The 16,772-nt window shown below is 38.0% G+C and overlaps 1 protein-coding gene across 3 annotated transcripts in view; it reads left to right on the top strand.

Moving 5' to 3' along the window:
• thsd7ba (thrombospondin, type I, domain containing 7Ba) overlaps positions 1-16,772 on the top strand; it is a 346,688-nt gene that overhangs the window by 74,310 nt on the left and 255,606 nt on the right. Inside the window, exon 1 of one of the 3 annotated variants that reach the window (XM_055214507.2) lies at positions 4,482-4,689. The exons of the other annotated variants lie outside the window; for them this stretch is intronic. The gene's annotated coding sequence lies outside the window, so the exon portion shown is untranslated. Of the gene's footprint in view, positions 1-4,481; positions 4,690-16,772 lie in introns of those variants that run through there. 3 annotated transcript variants of the gene reach the window in all.

Here is a 16,772-nt window from a genome sequence, read left to right on the forward strand (position 1 = left end):
CTGGCTATTGCTACAAATACAAGTGCGCCTTAAGACAAGCTTTGTGGTCCAGGGTCACAAATGTATATGAAATCTGCAAATTATATTTTTTGTTTTATTCTTTCAACTACCAGCAACATTTCTGCCAAATTCCTAATAAAATAATGTTTATATTTGCAGAACACTGAGGTAACACTTTACTTAAAGGGGTGTTCATAAGACTGACATAACACCTTCATAACCATGACATGACACATATCATGAACATGAAGGAGATTTTATGCATGTTTAAGACAACTGTCATTAAATGTCATTTATTCAGTTATGACATTTTTAATGCAAAGATAACATTATTTGGCAGTATTTGTTATTACAACTTGACATTACCAAGACAATATAACTGACCACTTTTCACCAGTGATTAGGGCTGTCACAATGATTAAGTAATCATCTCATCTCGATTGTTTGACCTCATCACGATGATTTCAGATCACCACAATGATTGCATATCTCTCTAAAGGGGGAGCTGCAGTGCCTGTATAAACGAGACAGTATCAGATGGTGCTCCTTAACTGACAGTGTAACGTGATACATTGCAAATCCATTCAGTACAGTGGAAAAAACTGCATTTAAAGAAATGCTGCAAAACTTTGATAAACAATATGAATTTCCAGGTAAAACATACAATTCCAAATTTATTGAAGTGAAAGATGCTATTCTTAGGGATCTGTAATTTATTTTTTTTGCAGCCACTACAGACATATGGTCCAGTACTAATATGACCTTAGAGAATTGGCCTCTATTTAAGGCCTATTCTGGTATAGTCAGTTTGTTTTGATTGCATTTTTTTTCCAGTTATTTTTCAGACACTTTATTGTGTAAAAATTATTTCATGAACAAACAAAAAAAATTATTAGAATCAAACGTCAAAGCAATTAATCGTCAAAGCCCTAAAACAGGCAATTAATCGTCATAATCGACACAATTTATTAGATAATTAAACCGTCAGCCAAATTTCATAATCGTGACAGCCCTACTAGTGATACAAATTGAATTTGTCATTAACATGTCATTTAGTATTAATACTCTGTCAAATTGTTTTATAACAGCATTATGAATATTCTTCATAATGTTTTTTAATGTTTTCTCTAGGTGTTAGAGAAATAAAATCAATCATCCAATAATAATAATAATAAAAATTGATGAAATTATGCTTTATTGCATTTGGAGACAGATTCACCTAAAATGAAATGAAAACAGTACAATAATGGGTTAAGCCTTGCAGCGTTGGTTCAATATTGCTAAAAACAGTTTGTGGAAAAAAACATATTGCGCAAAAACAGTTAATTACCTTAAATTAATTAATTTTTTTGTTAGTTTTTCTTTTATGTCAGAAAATTTCATAATCCTCTGTGTGAGGAAGAACAAGTTCTGTTTATAGTAGCCATAAGAAAATGCTGTGAAGTTTTTTATGTATTATTGAGCATAGATAAAGTTAAGTATAATATTTTGACGTGTCTGTTGCATTTTGTTAAGGTATTTAAAATTATTTCACACAGCATTAACACTTAAGTTCAATTTGTACCACTGTAATTGAGGTCAAGAAAAATATTCCTGATGCTGTTATAAATGATATTTCAATGACAGTTTAATGTAATATTAACTCATAAAGCTAGGTAGTCATTTTAAGTTTAATAATTGTTCTGCTATATCATGTTTATGACAAGTTATAATTTATTGGTTTATGTCAAGTTTTCATAACAAAGACATTTCAAACAATGTCAATTTTTCATTAAAAATGACATAATTGAACAAATGACACTTAATGACAGTTGTCATAAATTTGCATAAAACCTACTTTATTTTCATGACAAGTGTTATGTCATGATTATGAAGGTGTCATATCAGTCTTATGAACACCCCTTCAAGTAAAGTGTTACCAAAACGGTAACAGGACAAGCTAACAGTAAAGATGCAATGTTTTCAGATCTTAAATACATTTTTATTTTTGAACAACACAGTCCTAATGTTTTACATGTATTTTAGGAACAGTTTAAAAGTAATTATTTTATTAAATAACACTGATTTTAAATAACATCTTTCATGTTTCTTGGCATGCTCTCAGCCTTTACAATTGCTGTTGGGTGACTTGTTCACTCCTGAAGTTAGTTTTGGACTTTGACTGAAAAGACACTTGACTGAAAAGGTCACGATAGATGTAGAAATGATCATAAAAGAGCAAAAGCAAAACTGGAGTGGTCTCTTAAATGGTTCTTTGGCTGTATATAAAATGTCAGTATTGCGATGTTAATGCTAGTTTACAAATAAAAACATTCTGATTTGAACATATTGGATTGCGTGATTGCATATTGTCCCTGTGTGCTTGTTGAAAATGGTTGTGCTTAAGTGGCAGCTCTGTGTCATTAAAGTAAATAAATAATAATATGATGAAATAAATGTCAGAAAATAACTTGGCTCTGGTAAAAGACAGCAGAACACTGCACTGTAAACATTTTGAGACCAAGCCGAGCCAAGAATTGTTTTGTAGTGTTATATTATCAACCAAATTTATTATATTTTGAGAATAATATGTGCTTCAATTAATTTGATAGCTAGGTGTTTATATTGTAACCCTAGCATGTATACCAGGGCCATGGTTTACTATTGGAAAACACCAAGACTTTGGACACCATATGACTCTGGACGACAAAGCCAGTCATACTGTAAGTCACATGTGTATAATTGTAAAAGCCAACAATAAACTGTACAGGCCAAAATTATCGATTTGTCTTTTATGCGTCAAATTTTTTGGATATTACGTAGTATAGATCATGTTCCATGAGGACATTTTGAAAATTTCCTAGCGTTAATATATCAAAAAAAGTATTTATCATTAGTAATATGTGCGGCATTGACTGTTTCAGTGTTGTTTGGTCACTTTAAATTTATTTATTCACAGTTTGTTTGATCGTTCTGTCAATAATGCATAAAACAGTTGGTTCTAAAACGCGAGTTTCCACCAAAATCAGTATTGTATCAGGTCAGTTTTAAAAAGTAAATTCTTAATTTTACACAAAATCCGATATCCGCCGTGTTATTCTGTCATCTTTTCTACCTTTTTCCCAAAGCGCGATAAACCTCAGTTCTCCTTCTCAGCAGAATGCAATAAATCTGCTCAACAAATCACAGCGCACCATTCCATGCATTGTTAACAACAATGGTGGTGTATTAAATACACACAGAATCCTAGTTTTCCTCATCTACTTGTACTACATGTACTTTGTGATCAACAAACAAACAAAAACAAAATAATACTTTGATGGCATTGATAAACCTGTGGTGGTTTTCTGTTGCGGGGTAAAACGGATCCAACTCAGGCGACAGAAAAATGCCAGCATTAAGCTTCTGTCATGCTAACACACTGACCCCAGGGGATCTTATTAAAAACTTTCCATTATTTCAACGAAAATTGAGCAGGACAAAAACATTTTACAGCTGATCGCTGTCAAAAAAGTTCAGTGACAATATCTCAAGGATGACACCAGCAAGGACAGTGTTCTTAATATGACAAGTAAGTGTTTTAATTAATGCCATTAATGTTTATTTTTTTAATCAGTATATACCACTAGTCAACTAAATGAATATAACATGACAAAGATTAATGCACATTTATATATTGATTCAAGATTGATTGATATAGATTTATTGCATTTTGCTGAAAAAAATCTGTTTTTATAATAAATCTTTGAATAATTTTATTATAACCTAAAGATGCTATGTGAACGTTTGTAACAGAAAATAGTGGTTTTCATCTTGTCACTTTCTTGGTATAGAAAACGTTTTTATACGAAATTAGTCAAAATGCATTTATTGCGTTTTGGAACCAAATTCTTCATATATACATATCTGCCAGCCTACTTAATAGCCAGCAAAAACCAGCTCTGAATGCAGGAGTACTGCTCACCAAAGATATTGCACTATTAGTTCCACTATACTCTAGTATGGCTCACATGTTATTCTCACCCCTTGTGCATCTGGCGCTTTATAGATATTCCTGTAAGTGATTCTTAATTCATGTAATAATGCATCATTTTGGAAAGCTCACAGCTTCAAAAAGGCTTTTAAAAAGTTTTTCCGGCATAAAAACTGAGAAATGGAGAATGACTCATTTTGAAACCATAGTGTAAAAACTCATTTGTACTTTAATTTGATGATTCCTTTATGATCTCTGTTCAGACATCAGTGTTGAATGTCTCTTAAGCCATTGTGGACAATAAAGACAAACCTACAGATTAAAACAATGGTGTTAGACTTTAGTGAGCATCATGTGTGTGCCACAGCTACGGTAAGCAACTGAGATTAAGATGAAATAAACATGAAGAACACAAAGAGAGAGAGAGAAAAAAAGAGATAGAAGCGATTGTTTGAATAGGGAGGGGGTTACTTGAAGGGAGCAGGGCTGGCTAAATAGGAATCATCCCTCTTAGCCAATGAGTTTAAAGCGAGAAGCAGATGTCACGGGAGTGAAAAGGACCACCTCCTCAAGCTCAAGCACTCCGGGTGAAGAGAGAGCAATGAGCTGCGCGCTGTCACATCGGCAGTCGCTATCTTCTCCCTCTCCTCCGCGTCGGCTTCACTCGCCCCTCTCTCTCTCTCAAGCCCGCACGTTCTCGCGCTCCCTCTCGCTGTCAACGGGAAGCGTCAGCATAGGTAAGACTCGCATGTTTTATCGTTGACTGTAGATTAGATGCCTGAATGATTAAAGTGCAGCTACTGTAGAATTGCATCCTATGCCTATTTGTTGGTTTCCAAAGTGATGTTGTGAGATCATGTGCATAGATAATAAAAACACTGGAGTTTTTGCTCACTGTGGTACGGCCGGATAAACCGAGGGGGTTCTTGCGTAATAAGCGTGCTTGATGGAGACTTGAGAGCGGCTATTATAGAAACTTTGGTGCCAAGGCGAGAGAGTCGGGGTGGCAGCTTTGAGATCTGTTGTTCCTGAGCACATGAATTATAAATAAAGAAAGGCTTTAAATTAATGCTGTCACTTAGGGTGGTCTCAGGGAGAAACAGATCTGAGTATGGGAGGTCAGGTGGTCTTGTCAACAGGCAGGTCATCGCCCTCCATATTTAAACCTCTTCAAACGTTACCTGAAGTTAAAGAGACAGTTATGGGATTCATGCTCGCAAGGGGTCCGATAGATCCAGCTTTCAGTGCATTCAGTGCATTTTATCTCTTCCTGCTTTGAGCACCTGGTGGTTTTGCCTCAATCCAGATTTCCAGCACTAATTCCTTTTGTTCAGGGGCGAATTACGGGATGTGTGCTTAGACTGATCAATTCCATTATGTGTGAAGCCAACCACAGTGTGGGAAGGTGGATGTCCGTCCCCACTCGAGGGTATTTTTCAGCGCGTGCCGAGGTTGTCATTAGACGTTGCTCTCTGTGCACGGAACATTAACGCTGAATATATTTAGGAGGCAATTAGTTTTTCATGACGCCGTTATGGAAAAATTAAAGGTGAGCGGTGCGTCTTTGCCCTATGAGATCCTGTAAAAATCTTCAGCGATCAGCATGTATGTGGGTTGTATTATGTATTTTTGTCTCTCGAGCCGGTTGTTGAAATAGGAACTTTTATGACTCACTTTTGCTTACCTGCCCTACTTTGAGAAAAGATTGATACAATATTATTCATGCTTCTTGTCTGTCTTTTCACAACAACACCTGTATTGCTCAGGCAGCATCTTCTTAAGAAGTTTGAAGTATTACGTCCACACGTGAAATCACTTTGAATCGCCTCTTTTTGCCAACAGTCTAAATACTTGGTGCTTCGAGTCTGTCAGTAGTACGATTTCAGGACTGTTTGATCTTATAGAAATATTATCCCCTCCTAACTCCAAACCACAATGCAATTTTAAACTTTAAGAGCTTGAGATAAACTATGCTTTCGTCGTGTAAACAGACCCGCAACAGTATTTAGTGAAAGCCTACAACAAGTATCAGAGATGGTGCAGCCTGTTTCCTTTATTTTTTTGTATGCCTGGCAAACTTTGCTATAAATTTATCACAAGTTCATGTCTCGACATGCACATTTTAGGAAAACGACTTTGTAATAACAAATAGATGTCAGTTTTACAAATTCAATATTTTTTACTAATCTATAAGCCAATAAAAATCAAATAAGGACTAATTAGTCGTCTTACACTCCACTTACATTGTAAAGTATGTGTGTTGGCGCGGAGTCTTGAGACATTAGAGAAAGAGCTCTGTGCTGCGCCAACATTTCGCTTTAATCAGTTTCAAGACGTTTGATCTTCAGATGTTGCCTTTATTGTCTCGAGAATGTAAGACTCCAACCAACCAGGATGTAGATGTATGTCCTCTCCTGAGAGCCGTCTCTAACTGTGATTAACTAAGCACAGCTGAGCTCTCCTGTCTCACACGGTTAGCAGATATACGTCTTCTCGCTGTTTGTTTTCAGAGCTGTAAATTAAACGGACGGCGGACCAGAAATGAAAATTCTGTCATCGGTTGCTCACCCTCAGTAAGTCAAGTGAAAATTGAAATGCTTTCCCCCATACCCCGTAAGTAAATGGTGACTGATACTGTCAGTCCATAACATTTAATTTAAAAGAAAGTCAAATAGGTTTGGAACAACGCTTAAACGCTCATGAGCTTTTCTCTGCATAAAGCACATTTAATTACCATTGCATATAAATTGTGCTACATCATGTATATCTAGCCAATCATACATAGCCTACGACTTATTTATCATTATTAATCGGTATGCTTTATGCTTCAGTATGCTTTATTTAAATGATACAAGTGCACTGATTGGAAAGGCTTGTGTTTAAATTTAAGCAATTTTATGAATCAATTTTTATTCCTTAACTGTTAGATTTTATGAGATGAAAAATTAAAATCAGCATCATATACTAGGCATCGGCTTCTAGATTTTACTCTCTGTCTGGATGACAAAGTTTTTGCAGTTTGTTTCACAGCCATCTCAGGTGTAACATTTAGGCGGAGTAATGCCAGGTGTGAACTGCTGCATATTCGGAGACATGAAGCGTTCTTATAAATAAGATGGAGAGCCCGAGAGCCGATTGTGCGGAAGCTGTGGCACTGGCTCGGTGAATCATTCCTAACACCCTATCTACGCTAAGAGCCTGCATTACAATAAAACCCGAACGTTCCTGTTATAGTCAACAAATCGGTCTACGGCGTGATAGAGTGATTTGTGGTTTATATAGCTTGGTTGTTTGTGACTGGAATGAACGTCTCGCTTGCGGTGTGCACGGCATCACAAAGGGATCTCTAAAATATCTAGTTTTTTTCTCCTAGACAGCACTGATATTAATTAGAGACGGTTGATAAAGTGTTTGGCTTTGAATCGTCTCATGAGAACCTCACGTTTCGCTATTGTTTAACGGAAAGTGTCTCAAACCGTGCTGAGATTTGCCAACACCTCATAGTCTGCCAAGTACGAATATTAAAACTGAATATAGTGAGCTAAGCCCTGTGCTCGTACTGTCCTTTAAGGCATTTGGCAGATGCCTTTATCCAAGTGCATTACAAGACTTGCAGTGCATTACAAGGTATACATTTTTTATCAGTACGTGTGTTTCCTGGAATCGAACCTATGACCTTTTGCATTGCTAACAGGGTTCACTTGCTATAGATGAACACTCTACACTTACTTTCACATGTCTGGGGGTGTTTTTTTTAGAAGAAACAAAATAAAACATTTCAAAAACAGCAAGCCTTTTTTTCTCCCTTGACTGTTAATTGAGAATCACCCCGGTTGGTGACTTAAAGGTAAAACTTTATTACGCCCATTGACCCAAATCAATCGGATTTTCAGCTTTTGCCACAACAAAAAGAGAACAATTGAAGTTCTAACAGAGCGTGAAGAAATGAAACAACACAGCATTTGGTCAAGCTTTCTCTCAAAATAATAACACGACGGGGTATTTCAACAAAATTACAGTTGTTGTTACCCCGTTGCGTGTTCGTGAAATCGACGGACTCGTTTGTTTGTCGCTGAAAAGCAATTGATTAACGCTCGAATTAAATGGCGAACACAGTATCGCTGAGATGTATTGGAGCATTTAAGGTCTTGGCAGACAGGTTCCTCTGCGAGTCAGTAATGGGCGAGGATTGCCAGGAAAGCCGAAGCCCCTGCCGCTCCCCGCCCTCGCAGATAAACACGATGTGTCCCTGGTGGCTCCGAACATGATTTCAGTCCGTATGAGGTTTCAACAGCTCTCTCCATCTGGTCTCTGTGCAAACACTGTTGTGCGCAAACCCTTCTCCAGTGTTTATCGATCAAACCGTCCGCTCTCTCGGTCATCTGATCTCGCTCTCCGTCCATAGTTGCCTTTTTTGAACATCACAGTTCTTGTGAAAATCATAACAATCTGTTGAGGACAAAAAGAGAAGAGGACAGAGAAAGCCATCAGTTATTAACTGCGAATTCGTCTTTCGGGCGTAAAAAAAGATTGGAGGGACTACTGTACGTCTGTCAAAGTCTTACAGAGACGCTTCCTGAAGATCCTCATGAAGCTGACTTTGAAAAACAAGTGATATTATGAAAATTATGGTAATTACATGGCCCACTTAGCTTGGGAATTCTTCCTCCCGACGTATCAGCTCGACGTCAGATGACCTTTAGAGTCTGAGCATGTTTAAGCATAAGTACACATAAGTGCTTGGAATTGATGTTTTTTTTTGGCCTGCTGTTTCTTTATGCGGTTTGATTGCTCTGCTCTGGATGGGAGTTTGTTTCATTGCATCTGAACCGAACTGAAACAGGGACACCAAAATGAATATGGCCATTAACTGTTACTTAAGGATGATGTTGACCACTGGACATCTGAAAGTGTTTTTGAAACTCTGTGTGTGTGAATCAGAGCTTTGGTTTTTACCCCGCGATGATGAAAGAAAGATGAAGGCTTCATGCACGCATATTGAGCTCTCTTTGTAATGGATCTGCGTACAGCCGCTCTACCCAACACAAAGGAGGAATAGGCACACGGAAAGCTATTTGTCAATGACCGACCTGATTCCTGTGCGTTTTAATGGCCTACTCTCCATGTGCTACTGCTGTTATGCGTGAGTGCAGATTCCTTTATCATCGTAAATGAAACCCACTGATGTGGAGATATAAAACCCCTAGATACTCAAAACCTGTAAGCTGAGATATCGTTTCTCTAAAGTATTGCAAAATGGCTAGATTTTACACTCGATTTTATATTTCACAAAAATTGAAGATGGATCTTGCCTGTGTTAAGAGTGTGGTCCTGCAAAGGTGTTTTGGATGGATGGGATGGCGTTGCTATGTAGTTGCTAGGCAGGCACCATCCCTCGCTGCCACTTTCCACGATCTGTGAGAAGACAATTGACCTATCGCTAAGCCACGCCCCATCCACTCACTCGGACAAACAAGCAACATTCGGTGATGGTCGCTATGGCAGCTGTCATAGTAGTAAACATTTCACAGGAGGCAACTCATGATTTTTGGAGACAGAAAGACTATATATCATCTCAAAGTCACCAAAAGGGCCTTAAATATGCATTGGAGGGTTATATAAATAATTTTATTGTTGAGAAGGTTGATGAAAAGCTTCAGCTACAGGCAAAAATTTATAGGTCACAGTGTAAGCACGATAAACTGCATTTCGTTGCCATCATGATCAAATTAAATGTGTACAGTTCAAAGTTGCATACCGTATTTTCCGGACTATAAGCCGCACCGGAGTATAAGCCGCATCATTAAAAAATGCATCATTAAGACAAAAGAACTGGACTATACGTCGCATTTATTTAGAAAATTATTTCACAAAATCCAAGCCGAAGAACAGACATTTAATCTTGAAAGGCAAGTTATTCAACTAAACAATAGCAGACAGAGCAGCAGGCTGAATAGATGTCTGTACGTTAAAGTAATATTATCAGTTATTTAAATGATAAACCATAGCATACAGAACTTACCTGGAAGGTTAAGTAGTTTAAATTAACTGAACAAGCCAACTAGCGTGAAGTTCGCAGACTCGTCATTCCGCATCACTGAATCCTTTGAATTACATAAATACAGAAGCAGCATATGGCGGACTCTCGCGGCTGCAGACGGTAATGTTGTCTCTTGCCTCATAAATGTCAAAATTAATTCATACTGACTTACAAGGCGCACCTGACTATAAGACATAGCACCAGCCAAGTTATGAAAAAAACACGCCTTATAGTCCAAAAAATACGGTACGTTTCCAGGACAAGCCTTTTTATCATCTTTACCAAGAGTACCTCTCCGTTAGTTTGGTGCTACAGTATTTACATGAATCATTCAGCACAGCATGCTATTACAAATAACAAATAACATTTGTTATCTGGGTTATTTACAGATACGGTAATGAAGCTTACGTAAGTGACATGATGTACAACGCAGCTAGAAGCTAACGTTAACGTTTTCTAATGTTAGGCTAACGTTTCGTTAGAGATGTTAAAGATAACGTTCAAATACGTTGTTGACTTAGCTTAGAACAGATGTAAATATCCTTGTTTAATTTAACCACGTTGAGATGTGGCTTGGGAAAGGGTAAAAAATACACAACGTCGCCCAGCCTCTTGGGATACCTAGTGTCGGTGTTGCATGTACCCCATGCACATCGTTTGACCATTTTAAACTTAAAATGACAAGAAAAAAAACATATAAAAACGAATGAAAACTGAGAATGTCCGAGTGTATTAGGTTAGCTATGCGCACTGTGATTGACTCATCGTGTTGCAAGATAAGTTAAGCACCGATTTTAATTTTATTTAATGTAAAATGTTCTTACTCCAAACATCTTACTGTAAATCACCACAAAATTTTCAGCTTTTTCCTTTTTACTGTAAACTGAGGTTTTCACTGTGTCCCTGTATATCGATCCCATTTGTCCAGTGTGCTGTCAACCGACCGGTGGCACGCTGTCATCAGCCCTGGATAATTAATAGCACAGGGATCCGGAAGTGGCACAGGGAAGGGTTTCGCTCTTGCTGTACAGTAGTCATGTGTCAGTCCCGGCTGAATGGTGCTGCCTGCGGCAACATTATGATTGCAGGCATGCTGACCAGAGATCTCTCTATCCAATCACGCCCCCCACTCCCCACCGACAACAGAACAGGGGAGTCCCAAACACACAATGAAGTCTTTTAAATAATACACAGCCTTCAGGCACTTTGTATGTGTATATTGTATGTATGGTCTTTATTTGTCTGCAATAGCTGTTGTGTTTTAAACCTGCTGAGCTGCATACAGTTTTAATACAACATAAGATCAGTAATAATTGACTTTACCTTGATGCTTTGTAAGGCCCCTTAGCCAAATTCTAAGGTAGCATTGTCAAAACAATCCCATGGCACTTTCGTAACTATTTTACAAGTCGGCTAATTTGTATAATGATGTATATTCGTACATTTAAGCATGATCTGCTTTTGGCACAGTAATGTTTTGTGTAGGGTGGGGCTTTATTCTTAATAATCATACATTTTGGGGTGATTCACAATGTATGCATTCATACAAATTCACCATCTTAGCAATATGCTAAAGACAACTTATTAAAATCAATAAAGTATGGATAAAGTATATAGACTCAATTTTGTGGTACGAGGACTTATAAACTCTAATATAAAGCCTTTTAAATCTGTCACTGATGAGGTTACATTAAAGCTGCCCATGTAGACAGTAGCTGTAGGCTAGCTTAGTATTTTGGAACCGAGCTGTGTATTGTGTGTTCATATTTGCATGGATCTATGACTCTGCTAAGTGTCTTTGCAGCAGTTACTCCTGCACGACTAGATCTGTAGTCTGCACCACACTTTTCAATTACATCACCCCCACCACCCACCATACGCCGGAATGCTAATGCCTCCGGTTGGTGGCGGCGTGATCTCACAGGACCTTGTGAAGTGGCTGTCTTATTGGTTCAGGGATCTCCAGGCCTAAGCAACTGCTCCTGCAATCCATCCATTGACACCGAATTCAGTGGGCAGGACACTGGGGATAACTCACCTTTATGCACTGAGCACTGCGTTAAGCCCTACATGTCCATCACCTCTATTAGTTCAGGATCATAGACAGTCAATGGAGCTCCCTGATGCTTACAAAATAATCATTTCGAGCTGCTCTGTTCTACCACGTTCCCATTTATGCCTAATTGCTTTTCATCCCTATGTGCTTGATCTCATTGGGTGCCGCGAGTGATATTGGTGTTGAAATGCTTTGGAAGCTGTAGAAAACATCTTTAAGGCTGTCTTTATTGTTTGATTCATTTATGTCTGTGAGCAGAATTTTAAACCTGCCAAATTCTTAATTGTGTGTTAGATTTCTAGAGGCTAATTTGTCTTTTGATGCTTTGCAACAGTGCTATAAAAAAATGCAGATTCTGTAATAAAGAATGTAGTATCAGAATTTTTTTTAATCAGAATATTTGTTAATATTTTAACACATTTTACTAGATGGCTTTTTCATATGAATGCGTATTCATACACCTGTACCCCTGCTTTGTTAGGGTGGGTCTGCATTAGAGGTCTACACGGGTCCAAAAATTTGTACCCAAACCCGAAGAGACCAGTAAATGTGCTACACTAAACCGACCCAGACCCATCTACTATCTACCTACCGACGCGGACCCGTCAATTATATAAAAGCTGGACCCGAACCCATCCGGGCAGACACAGACCCGACTGGACCCGGTCTTCAGCTAAATGCTATTAATAAGTCAATAAACAAGTAGTGAACATTTACTTTTTGTCTTATCCATATAGCCTCTCTCCCTCCTTGTACCTGATTGTGATGCACAATGCTCCTTGCCAAGAAAGTTCATGTCATTCCTCTCTCTTGCTGACTGAAATGCTTAATCCACTCATTATTCAACTTGCATAATAATTTAGACTGTTTGCCCATTTGGATTATAAAAACGATTGCTCGTTCAGTGCCATGACTACTGACCAATGTTGGGGAAAGTTACTTTTAAAAGTAATGCATTACAATATCAAGTTACTCTACAAAAAAGTAACTAATTGCGTTACTTAGTTACTTTTCATGGAAAGTAATACTTACGCTACTTTTTAAGTTACTTTTTCTTACTTGGCTGAGGCTTGATCTCTTTTAGGCCTTGCAGGTGTTTTTTATGATCGCAAAAATGTCAAGCTCTGGCCTGCGATCTCCGTTTCTGACTCAAACTGTTCCCGCTCAGGTGCACAGAGTGTGTAATTCTACGTTAATATGTTCAGTTTAATTCACTGCATTACTTTATTTTTAAATTGAATTAATTAAATTGAAAAGTAACTCGCATTACTTTTTTTTAAAAAGTAACTGAAATATTAATGTGTAAATGTATAAAGTAATGCGTTACTTTACCCGTTACTTCAGAAAAGTAATATTATTTCGTAATGCACGTTACTTGTAATGCGTTACTCCCAACACTGCTGCTGACGTTAGCTTTAGTTATTTCTGTGCTCTTTAGATATAGCAGCAAGATGGTCAATTTATAATATTATAATAAAAATTGGAGAATGTGCAAAGTAGCCTACAGTGCAAAACACGTGGTATGGCGGAATAAGTTCCGCCTTCTAAGAAAAGAGCCAATTGTCCAAGGTAAAGTCATTGCATTACTGCAGAAGCTGACTGGTAGCCATTGAAACGTTACAAGAGCACACGTGCGTCAGCTGCCTGGCTGGAGCAACAAAAATTACACTTTTTAACGCATAGAAAATATGTATGCGACAGTTCATCTAAAATTTTGTTGCTGTTTTTGAAATATTTTATTTAAATGTGGGTGTGTGTTCTCCGAGTCTGCCCGAACCCGTACGGGTCCCGGGTCCTCTGATCTTTTGTGTAGACCTTTAGTCTGCATTAATGGGGGGGGGTATGCGATAACTTGCCAAATGAGGCGGTATGTGATACGATAATGCTACATTTGTAAAAGTGATTTTATAATATATTTGAACACTGAAAATTATATAACGAACATAGATCTCACATTCTTTTTTGGAAAAATTGCTTTACTCTTTTTCTCACCAGTTTCTCTGCTAACCATATCGCCCTTAAACTATAGGTAACTTTTTCTAGTATTAAAGTAATTCAGTTATTGCATACCATTGCGATATACACATTGCGATATTACTGGGCTTGATTTCGTCTTGTTACTGTATTTGCTTAATATTCAGTCTGACGTCATGCATCGCTTCAGGGTTGATCTCAAATGCCATAGAGAAATAACAGAAAAAAACATGGTAAAATAATGAAAAACTACCACAAAACCCCTGAGCCTAATTTTTATCTCCATAACAAAATCTGTGATACCCAGACTCATGCACATGGATTTTTTAGGAATTATTAATATATTGCTGTCTGTGATTCTGTAAGCCTGGAAACTGCAGTGTACACTGTGAGTTTAGAAAATGTTCACTTAAATATGATTATATGAATAAAATGTGCCCATAAACGGCTGTTTAAATAGGATCTTATATTGAAATCAGTGGAGATTTAGGCGGATTATCAACCACATAAAATGCTTATGAATTCCTATAGGTATCAGACGGAATATTCACAGCAACTAGATAAGCAAACCATATGCATTACTTTGGTATAATATTGTAGCAAAACAAATAAGTTCATACATTATGATTGTGGCCCAGTGACAATTAAGAGATACATAAAACAGAGATATTGTCAAGTTGGATAAATCTATTATTGTATGTATTCAGGGCCGGCCCATGGGGTTATGGGGCCCTAGGCGAGACCAAGTTTTTAAATTAGCATAGGCATTAAACAATGTAAAGCAGAACATACCTTTACTTTGGGATTGCTTTTCTTTTTTTTCTCTTCAGCTCCTAAAAGGTAGGCTACCATTTTGATGGCATAGTTTGCCAGATACGTATTTGACACACCTCTGCAAGCACAATCGCGTCATTAACATTATGCTAATTAGCCAACTTTTCTCCTGTTTTGTAATGTTTTCTGTCTTGATTTATACTAATGTTTTGTATATTTATTGTCATTTTACTGTCAATTTTTTAAGTTATTAAGTCCCTGTGGGTTTTTTCACCTACCATTTTTCAATTAAATAAATTATGCAGGATCGCGAAATAACGCAACATTTTGTTGATTTTGCGCTGTGTTACACGATAGCAGAATCACAAAAAACTTGAGGGACAGATAAATAGATGTACTGTTCTGAGATGTGTAACGATGTATATTTAACTGTATGTAACAGTTAAAGCTGTTCATCTGTTTGTCTGTCTGCTACTGCACATATTTTAGCATCTGTTTATTACCCTTATTAGTAACTGACAGTTTTGGCACCGTATAATTACTTGTAAACATACAGATGGATATTACCATTTACCAGCATCAATCAACCAGTTCAACCATTTTTCCCATCATATACTGTCAGAGCGAACCCACACATAAACACACATACAATGACTACTCCATTCTTTCCTCCATTAGCCCCATTCCTGTGAACTCCTTAATCCATTTTGGAAGAGTTTGTGTCCTCTTTTTGCATTTTGCTCCTCCTTTCTCTGCCAAGAAAGTGACAGACAAGCGTTCCGTTTAAGAACTTAAAGAGATAAGACTTATGGGAATAGGGAGGAGCTTATGTGCACACTGTGAATTTTCTTGGAGTCGACCGAATCCGTCGGGATCTGGGCTGACCCGAAACCCCAGGACGCATCAGGACACATTGTTATGCCTGACAGCTATCTTTATCTTACCGCTCAATAGTGCACTAAGTATTACCTTCGCCGACAGACAAAAAACGGCATCCTATCTTTTTAAGCTTGCGTTAGATGTTCTGATTCCAAGCATGGGCGCACAGGTTTGAAAAAGTTGTTACAGTTTAGCGGATGGCTTTGAAGCGCTTGTCAAATACAGATAGGGGTTCGTCCACGGAGGGGACTGGAGTTATATCTGCGAAATAAGAAAATGACTTGCGATTTTCGAGTCTGGCAGAGGTGTTGCTACTTCTCCTGAGATATGTGGCTCAACTGCCGTGAAAAACATTTGTTTATGGTGATTGCATTAGGCCATGTGCCTTCCAGAACCTGGATGCTATCAGATCAATCCTCTCTCGGATTGCATCTGAAGTTGGTTTATGCGTACGCGTGTGCACGTTTGTATGCTTGCCAGCGGGCCTGCTTAAAATACTGTTTTTCCCCTATTGGCATGAAAAGTTTCCCCCTGGTAGATCATTACTTCAGGCTGTTTGTGCCTTACGACGGCTCTTAACATCCTCCTTAACATTTGCTGTGCTTTGCATCAAATTAACACGCAGTCTGCGTACAAAACAATGAAATAATAACTATCTCTGGATGTTCTCTCTTGTTTTCCAGCCAAATGCCCATTGCCAGGAATTCAGAGTCTGGGGTATGGGAAAAAAAGGGTTTGTCGCTATGGCCATTAGGAGCTACACATTAAACTGTGTTTGCCTAATTTACGGCTATGAGGATTGTGCTAAAAGCGAGAGGCTATCATAAACTCACCTGGGACTGCTTTTTCAGCTCAGTGTTGCTCTGTATAAATAGAAACAGGACGTGATAGCAAAATATCACCAGCTACAGAATAAAGCAACAATGGCTTCCTAACGCATCGCACAGCCCTCGGCATTAGCTGCAGAGATCAAAGGCTGTCTTTGCAATATTTGCTGGAAAATGTTGCCACGACTAATAGATTTGGCCCTCAGCATCTACCTAATTCGTTGTTTACAAAGACGCCGAAGATGGTGGTCGGCACGCTAACATGTTGAC

This window comes from Misgurnus anguillicaudatus, chromosome 17 (assembly GCF_027580225.2).
Source record: "Misgurnus anguillicaudatus chromosome 17, ASM2758022v2, whole genome shotgun sequence".
Lineage (NCBI taxonomy): Eukaryota > Metazoa > Chordata > Actinopteri > Cypriniformes > Cobitidae > Misgurnus > Misgurnus anguillicaudatus.